The sequence below is a fragment of the Acipenser ruthenus genome, chromosome 1 (assembly GCF_902713425.1).
Source record: "Acipenser ruthenus chromosome 1, fAciRut3.2 maternal haplotype, whole genome shotgun sequence".
In the NCBI taxonomy this organism is placed as follows: Eukaryota; Metazoa; Chordata; class Actinopteri; order Acipenseriformes; family Acipenseridae; genus Acipenser; species Acipenser ruthenus.
In genome coordinates, this window is record NC_081189.1 from 35,360,941 (window position 1) to 35,370,347 (window position 9,407).

The 9,407-nt window shown below is 36.9% G+C and overlaps 1 protein-coding gene across 2 annotated transcripts in view; it reads left to right on the top strand.

Annotated features, from left to right (window-relative positions):
* Window positions 1–9,407, top strand: part of LOC117421242 (mitogen-activated protein kinase 4) — a 42,642-nt gene continuing 33,235 nt past the window's right edge. Inside the window, exon 1 of one of the 2 annotated variants that reach the window (XM_059024315.1) lies at window positions 1–326. The gene's annotated coding sequence lies outside the window, so the exon portion shown is untranslated. The remainder of the gene's footprint in view (window positions 327–9,407) is intronic. The other variant, XM_034035371.3, reaches the window with a different exon arrangement.

Consider the following 9,407-nt stretch of genomic DNA (forward strand, 5'->3'; position numbering starts at 1 on the left):
GACGGGTTTCACGATGACGTCATTGCTGTGGGGGCTGCGCTACGGTGGAGGAGTTCCAAACAGAAAGAGGAGAAACCGAACAAGGAAAACCGAGAGATACAGTAGGAGCAGGCATTCGCTATCTATGACACTGCTGCTTTGTGATAACCCAGATCATTGCTCAAAAGAAAGGGCTAACAGATCGCAAGGACGGATAAGAACAGGTTCACCAGCTGTAACTCGAATAAAACAAAATATCGATTACTTTTTTTTTTTTTAATTGCCTGCAAAAAATGTAAATACTAGATTTATTTTTGTATTTCATCCAACTGATAAAACTGAATATGGTAAGTAGTCCCTGTATGTGTATGTGGGATGGTGGTTGTACATAGAGGAACGGGCTACAGTGTATGAATTTATTTGAGAAGCCTGCGTGCCAGCATCATCACCATTTTCAGGTTTACTCGTACCAAACTTACATTATTTGTTTTTGTAATTGTGCGCCTTGAGTTTTTGTTTGAGATTCCGAATGAATAAACAGGGCACATTTTGTTTATTTTCTGTACAGTTCTACAAAGGATTAAGGGCACCCTTTCTACAACTTATTGTAGATGGAAATTAACCAATTGTGTTTGTTACTTTATATATATATATATATATATATATATATATATATATATATATATATATATATATATATATATAATGAATGGAACATTTTTTTTTACTGAGCATTTTTTTTTATTAGGCTATTTACATAGTTTGACTTTTGTTATTACTATTTGACTGGTTTAATTTATAAAACATGCATGTCTTTTGGGGGAGATAGTTGTGGATATTAGTTCATCTTTAGGTATAATGTGCAATACGCGTGAGTGATACTCAGTTGTTCGGGAATATTCAGTTGACGTTATAGCCTGCATGTCCTCGAATAAACTATGACGGGGAATGGAACTGGAACCGTAATTTTCAAAGCGCAGCTGCCAATTTGTTAAACGTCCGTACTCAGTGTCATTACAGAGCACAACTCGCAACTTCGTATCTGTGGAATAGGAACAACTGCTTACTATACATCAATGAGAAAACTGTTGTTAGTTCAATTTGTAAAACGGACCTTATACATCAATGAGAAAACTGTTAGTTCAATTTGTAAAAACGGACCCAATAACCTGTAGTCGACTGACATGTAACATCTCACTGATGAAGTTGCTAAATTATTATATGTATGATTTACATCAACGATTAGATTTTTTTTTGAAGTATCAGTATCAGACACTGTTAAACCAAGAAACATATTGTAAGTTGATATTGGCTTTGTGGTCCAAAAACACGATGTCTTAACTATTACTTGTTATTTTAAAAAATATATATTGGGACGATGGGGTGGGTAGAGGAAACTAATCATAGTCCAATGATAAAATGTAAACATGTTTTATTAACATGCTATATGGTATACTACTTGTGTATTGCAGTTATTAGCTTGTCTGGACCACTTGAACACTTTGTAAAAAAAAAAAAAAAAAAATGCTGGCAATCAAGACCAAGATTAAACTTCCCTTTAGAAATATATACATTTAAAGAAACACAACTGCAAAAGCAGTGAATGTAATGAGCAGCATGTATTCTATTATGCATTTTGAATGTATTTGTAATGTGGTAAAGTGGATCAAAAATTCAACCCTGGTGTAAACCCCCAGCTAGATTAATATAATCTTGAAGAGCAGCATTATTTAGATGCACCATGGTTTAGGTATTAATATAGAACAATACCAAATAAAAATAAAAACTTAAAGGATAGGAGAATTTAGCCCTAATGTTGTTTCATACTTTTATTCCCAACACTCTTTTTGCATACATTTCCATATAGGAAACTGTGCTGTTACCAAGAATTTGCTTTCACCCAAGGGCTTTACATTAGAAAGCTTTTAATCTAAAAATAGTCACCAGCCATTAAAAAAAAAAAAAAAAATCTCTTTCCGAAGTTTTAAACAGGGAATAACCTAGTAGGGTCAGTCAGTGAGCACTGTCAGAGCTGTGAAACTTGTATATCACGAGGAACAGGGGTATAAGCATTAGACAGTAGCTGCTCTAATTCTCTCATGTGCTGTCTATTAAACAAGATCAGGACTGAACATCCCCCAAACTACACACCTTCCTTTAGAAAGTAACCTACTGTTGATACCCTGTACACTGCCATGCATTCAGCTAGAATAAGACAAGAGTCCAATTCCATTGCACCCTAGTGGTAGATGAAAAATACACTGTAAAGTACGTTTATTATTATTGTTATTATTTATTTATTTATTTATTTATTTATTTGGCAGACGCCTTTATCCAATGTCACTTACAGGTGTTACAGGGTTACAATGCAAAATTAATATTTAAATACAGTATAGTTTTCAGTAAGTGCAGATACTACAACTAAAATATAATATGAAATAGGATGTAACAAGTTAGGATTACAACAAGTTATATTATTATTATTATTATTATTATTTATTTCTTAGCAGACGCCCTTATCCAGGGCGACTTACAATCGTAAGCAAAAACATTTCAAGCGTTACAATACAAGTAATACAATAAGAGCAAGAAATACAATAACTTTTGATCAAGTAAAGTACAAGTTTGACAAACCACAATTCAATAATACAGCAGGTAATAGTGATACTTACATCAGGATATGATTAAATAGTGATAGTTACATCAGGATGTGATTAAATACAAAGTACTACAGGTTAAAAACTTGGCAGATTACAGTATTCTGAAGTACAGGATTAAATGCAGTAAAATAGGGGGCATAATTACATATTAGAAGTGCAAGGATAGTGCCTCAGCTGAGGAACCAGTAACGTCATGCGTAGGTCAATGGAATACATAGCATAGTAGGAGGGGTAGATCAAGAGATCTACAAGTGCAGTCTAAACTGGTGGGTCTTGAGGAGGCTGTGGAAGGCAGTGAGAGATGGAGCAGTCCTGAAGTTCTCTGGTAGCTGGTTCCACCACAGAGGGTGCTAGGGAAGAGAAGGAGCGGGCACGGGAGAATGTGGAGTGGAGGGAAGGCATGACCAGTCTGCCCATAGAGGAGGTGTAGTGAGACACGAGGGATTAGAGGTAGGAGGGGGCAGTGTGGTGAAGACAGCGGTAGGCAAGGGTCTTGAATTGAATGCAAGCAGAGATGGGTAGTCAGTGGAGTGTGAGAAGCAGAGGGGTTGCTTGAGAGTAGCAGTGTTGGGAGAATACAAGATGAGCGGCAGAATTTTGAATGAGCTGAAGAGGGCGGATAGCCAAAGCAGGGAGACCAGTAAGGACAGAGTCACAGTAGTCCAATCAGGAGAGTAAGCTTAAACAGGAGTTGGGTGGAATAAGTAGTGAGAAAATGTTGCTAAGAAAGAAGCGGCAAGTGTGTGTCAGAGAAGAGATGTATTGAGAGGAGAGGGTAAGAGTAACACCTAGACATTTAGCAAAAGGAGATGGAGAAAGAGCAATAGTCAAGGGAGACTGAGATGGAGAGGTCAGAGGAGTGAGATGAAGCAGAAGGAAAGTGGAGGAGGTCAGATTTAGAGAGGTTTGAGGTGGTGTGAATGTGTCCAAGTTGAGATAGCTGAGAGACATTCTGAGATGCAGGAGGAGATGTGGGGGTCTGTCGCAGAATGGTTTGTGGGGTAACGTCAGACCAGGAAATGAATCTAAACAAACAATGTACTGGCGGGTTGAATGAGCTGCTGGCTGCCCTCAGTATTTATTTACAAAATAATAAACAAACTTTCAAATAACAAAAGAAAACGGCATGATGGCCAAAATAAACAAACACAAACAAACAAAGGACACAAGTATCTTCAGGAAGGTTCAAAGTAAGTAGCATTAGTTTTGTTCCTTTGCAGTTTGTTTTACATGCGACAGCCTTTCTCCAACTCAGTCTAACACACCCCCTGTCTGCAAAAGCTGCATGTTTCTTATAGTGGTGACCGAGAAATTAACTAGCGGGGGCAGTGTGAAAGTTGAGAATGAGGGGGGCAGGTAGGCAGGATATGTTTAGGTGGGGAGGGGGTAGGAGAAGATGGTCTGGAGAATACCTTCTGAATGTCCTCTAATTTGGAGCAGAAGGAGGCAAAGTCATCAGGTGTAAAGGGGGAGGATTGGAGAGGAGGGGGGGATTTGAGGAGGGAGGAAAAGGTGGAGAAAAGTCAGCAGGACTTGTTAATGGAGGACAGGATGGTAGATTGATAGCAGGAGTGTTTGGCAGAGGTGAGGGCTGCCAAGAAGAAGCAGAGGAGGGAGCAGTAATGGTTTAGATCAGAGGGTAGCTTGGATCTCTTCCATCTCCGCTCAGCTCATTACAGGATGAGCGGAGCGTAGAGGATAGCTATGCCTGGCGAGGGGAAGAGTGAGCAGGACGGTCGACAATAGGACAGAAAGAGGCAAGAGTTGCGGTAACAGATGAAGAAAGTGTCATAGTACCCAAAACCGTTAAGGAATAACACTTGTTTGGATATTTTTTTTATATAATTTTATTTTTATTATGAAAATCTTTTTTGCATTGTTTCCCTGTAGATATTGTTTCTCCACAGCACTTTTGTTTAGCACATGATGTTTGGGTATAATTGATTGTGGCCTAAAAATATCACTTGAAAAGTATATTTATCCAATATTTGGAGAAGGAACTGCTGTTCTGTTTACTTCTGTTTTTATTAATTTCATTTTGCCGTGTTTATTTTGTAGCTATTTTTGAGTTTTTTCTGGACTTTTCGCTTTTTATATACTGTATGAAATTATTGTTTTTAGTTACTTTCCACGATGCTTGGGCGTTTTTTTTCTGTCAAACTATGTATAGTACTAACTCGACAGTACTTGCACACTTAAGTTAAGTACCTTCTAACCTTTCACAATGAAATCCCTATGGTCACGGGCCCATTCTTCTGGGTTTTTTGTGTGTAGGCATCGTTTTACATTTCGCCAAAATTAGCAATTCTGTTTTAAATCCTCTGTATCTTAACAGTAATGCATCTTTAAATCCAGCGAACAAGCCACCATTCCTAATTGGGATCTTGTTTTAAATATCGTATAGCAGCACTGTGTTTTTCGATCTCCATCCCTTGCTATGATACACCGCATTCCTGTTCACATTTCAATAACTTACCCTTTTTTCCTTCTTATTTGGAATTTGACATCTCTTCCAACCAAAACCATATATATACTGTTATATTTGTAAATCAAGCAAGCAGTGACATGCTGTATTTCAAGGGCTGTAGGTTGCGTTCAAGCATAGACAGTATAAAGTGTTCCTAAACCTTTCATCGCTGTTAAAGTGACTTAAAAATAGAACAAACAGTACACCCTCTCTATAACGAACCTGTTGGGGTCTAAGCCTTTTGTTCATTATATCGAGGGGTTTGTTATAGTGAAAGGACAATCAAAATGAACGATAAAACGTTGGAGTAAGTTAATGAGATAAGATAGTGAATAAAAAGTAGAATACATGTACCTGTTCATCTCATGTATGCAGTATTCTGCCTTTGCTTTATCCTATTTGTTAAAGAATTAAAACGCAGTGAAAAAAGCAAAAATCTATGAATCGTTTCAAAGTGCAGCAAATCTTAATCCAACATGCAAGAATCCCAAACTGAAAAGCAAAGGAACCCAACATGAAAAGCTTGACATGAAACGTTAACCAGATCCTCAAGTTTTTTGTTTTTTAGTTTTTTCTTCTTTAATCAATTTTGCTTTGCCGCATGGTTGCTGAACAAGTGCTTTTTGACAACCTATATTCACAACAGAGACAGGCCTGCGTTGCTGCTTTTTGACATATTATATTCACAACAGAGACAGGCCTGCGTTGCTGCTTTTTTCAAACAACCTATGTAGTTTCCAGCTTGTTGCAACATAAAAAATGTTTTTTGTTTCAGATGCAGTTACACAGCGCGTATTATTTATTAAGACAAAATAATTGACTTCACTGTGGAGGTGGCTTTCCGTGCATACAGACCGGGATGTTGACAGTGTGTGTTTATATTATCTTTTTTTTATTTTTTATTTGGGGTCCAGGGGCCAGGTTTGTTATAACCGAAGGTTCATTATAACGAAAGGCGTTATAGGGTGTATTATATCTAACTTAGCAAGCCTTTGCTTGAATATTGCACCATAGAAAATAATACTTCTTAGTTAGTAACAGTAAAGTTAGTCAAGTGTTTGTTCAGAAATAACCCTTTGACACTCACATCTCATTTACAAGATTATTCTGGATTATAATCATATACATCCAGTAAAAGATAATTTGGAGATCTGAAAAATTGTTTTGTATTTGTCTGTATTTTGCCAACTGAAAAATGGCAAAATAATGCATTTGAAGGATGTTTTCTCTCATGTAAAAATCTTGAGAAGGTGATATGAGACACTGGCAGAGGTTGGGCTACAAAAAAATGAATGCAGCTTGTATGCATACTCAATATTGCTGACAGAACAAGGTTGATGCAACTCCCCAGTGTGCTTCAGTTTTGTTTTTGTGAACAAATATGTTCCCATTTTTGCCATACATTTTCATTGATGATAGAGTTTTCACTTCGGTTGTTTTATAAATTTGTGTTTTTCTGAAATGAGGACTTGAGATTGCTGACATGGACGCACTGCTTGAATTTCATTATGAACCTCTAGGTATTTTTTTCTGATGTGGTCCAGCATTCTCTAGAAGAGCTTTATATCCGATTTTGGAAGTCCCTCTGCTGGTAATAAATTAACCTCTGGGTACCAATGAATGCCTAACGTATCCTTGACAGTGGTCAAGATGGTGGATGCTCTTGTTTTTTTTAATCTGCTGGAACTTTTTAAAACAACATGTTTCAAATATTATGATTTTAAATGCAAGGGGAAGAAATACTCAAATTCTTCATTGGAGGCAGAATGCTAAAGTTGTTGAATAATTATACTTCAAATTCCAATTTCAGAAGCTTTGTATAAATAGCAAAAGAAGTACAATTATTTGAGAAACATTTCAACTAGAAGTCTTTATAAATGTGGTCAGGTTGAGAAGCTTCCTTTATATACTGTCAAGCAGATTATTGAGATAAAAATACATTATGAAGAATTAAACTGACATAAATGGTAGAACATGTCTTTGCATGTTCTGCTCATTTGCTCTGTGGAGTGTAATGTAAAGAAGGTCACATCAGACAGGTGACTATTGGAGCTATAGCCGGTTAAAATACATACTGTTGCATAATCGACCATTGCTGTCTTAATTTACTTTACAAAAGCAACCTGGAAAAGCTACTATCTAAATGGCTTCATTTTAGATACATTTTGTGTTTGTTTTTGTGTTTTTGGCCAGAACTGGTGTTTTAAATATTGTCAGAAAAGCATAAATTGATCGGTTCTTTCTGCTGTTGCCCAAAAGAAGACTTCTAGAGTTTTGATGTGTTGAGGCATCCTGTGAGATGCTTAAATCAAATAACAGCACAGATGGGAATCACAGTGTGTGCTGTATCTCTATCTCGATCTATTTTACTACTGCTTTTGAATTTGATGATCATAATTATTTTTAATTTTATAACAACAGATGGGAGGTGTGGAAATCTGGGCCCTGATTACTGTGTTTAATTCATATCAATATCCTTATGGTAGTTAGTTACTCATCATGGTATAATCACTCTCTTTGAGTAATTATGTTGTGAGGTGTAAGTAAGTGCCTTTTACTCCCATGGAACAAGTTTTTTTTTTGTGGTACATTTCTTTGTGTCTGTAATTACATAATTTGCAAATGTCCTGCCTTTGGAGTAAATATGTCTAATGTTTTGTAAGCATGCTTTATATTATAATGAACATGCTTTATTTTTTTTTTTGAGTGTCTCGTATATATACAGTATATACAGTACTGTGCAAAAGCTTTAGGCAGGTGTGAAAAAATGCTGTAAAGTAAGAATGCTTTCAAAAATAGACATGTTAATAGTTTATATTTATCAATTAACAAAATGCAAAGTGAGTGAACAGAAGAAAAATCTACATCAAATCAATATTTGGTGCGACCACCCTTTGCCTTCAAAACAGCATCAATTCTTCTAGGTACACTTGCACACAGTTTTTGAAGGAACTCACCAGGTAGGTTGGCCCAAACATCTTGGAGAACTAACCACAGTTCTTCTGTGGATTTAGGCAGCCTCAGTTGCTTCTCTCTCTTCATGTAATCCCAGACAGACTCGATGATGTTGAGATCAGGGCTCTGTGGGGGCCATACCATCACTTCCAGGACTCCTTGTTCTTCTTCATGCTGAAGATAGTTCTTAATGACTTTCGCTGTATGTTTGGGGTCGTTGTCATGCTGCAGAATAAATTTGGGGCCAATCATATGCCTCCCTGATGGTATTGCATGATGGATAAGTATCTGCCTGTACTTCTCAGCATTGAGGAGACCATTAATTCTGACCAAATCCCCAACTCCATTTGCAGAAATGCAGCCCCAAACTTGCAAGGAACCTCCACTATGCTTCATGGTGTATGACTTCTGACGGTAAACTGTCTTCGGCAACCTCACCTTGTTAGCTGAGTTTGGCTGTTCCTCACCCAGTTTTATTCCTCCTACACAGCTGTTTCTCTTTCAGTTAATGATTGTGTTACAACCTACATATTGAATTGATGATCATTAGCACCTGTTTGGTATAATTGTTTAATCATACACCTGACAATATGCCTACAAAATCCCTGACTTTGTGCAAGTGTACCTAGAAGAATTGATGCTGTTTTGAAGGCAAAGGGTGGTCACATCAAATATGGATTTGATTTAGATTTTTCTTCTGTTCACTCACTTTGCATTTAGTTAATTGATAAATCTAATCTATTAACATGTCTATTTTTGAAAGCATTCTTACTTTACAGCATTTTTTCACACCTGCCTAAAACTTTTGCACAGTACTGTATATACAGTGGTTTGCAGGAGTATTCACCCCCATGCAAAGTTTTCACATTTTGTTGGCACCTGAGCGTACTCCACGACACCTTCAAATTAGACTTTACATGTAGATTCTACACAAACTACTCCACATTGATACAGTTAAAAAATGAATATAGAATATAAATAAGTAAGATTTACAGAGAAAAACAGATTAACCTCAGTTGCATAAATATTCAACCCCTTTGTTACTACAACCCTAAATCAGCTCAGGTGCAAATGACTTGTTTGAAAGGCCACAAAATTAGTGAAATGGTTTCAGCCTGCCTGTACTCAAAGTGGTTTAACTTGTAGATAATTTCCCTTGGGTATTTAAAGACTTTCAAGCTGCAACTCACATAGTGATGCACCAAAGGAACCATGAAGACCAAGGAGCTTTCAAAACAAGTCAGGGATAAAGTTGTAGAGAGGCACAGAGCAGGAGAAGGGTACACAAACATTTCAAAGGCACTGATTATTTCTCTCAGCACAGTGAAGTCCATCATTAAAAAGTG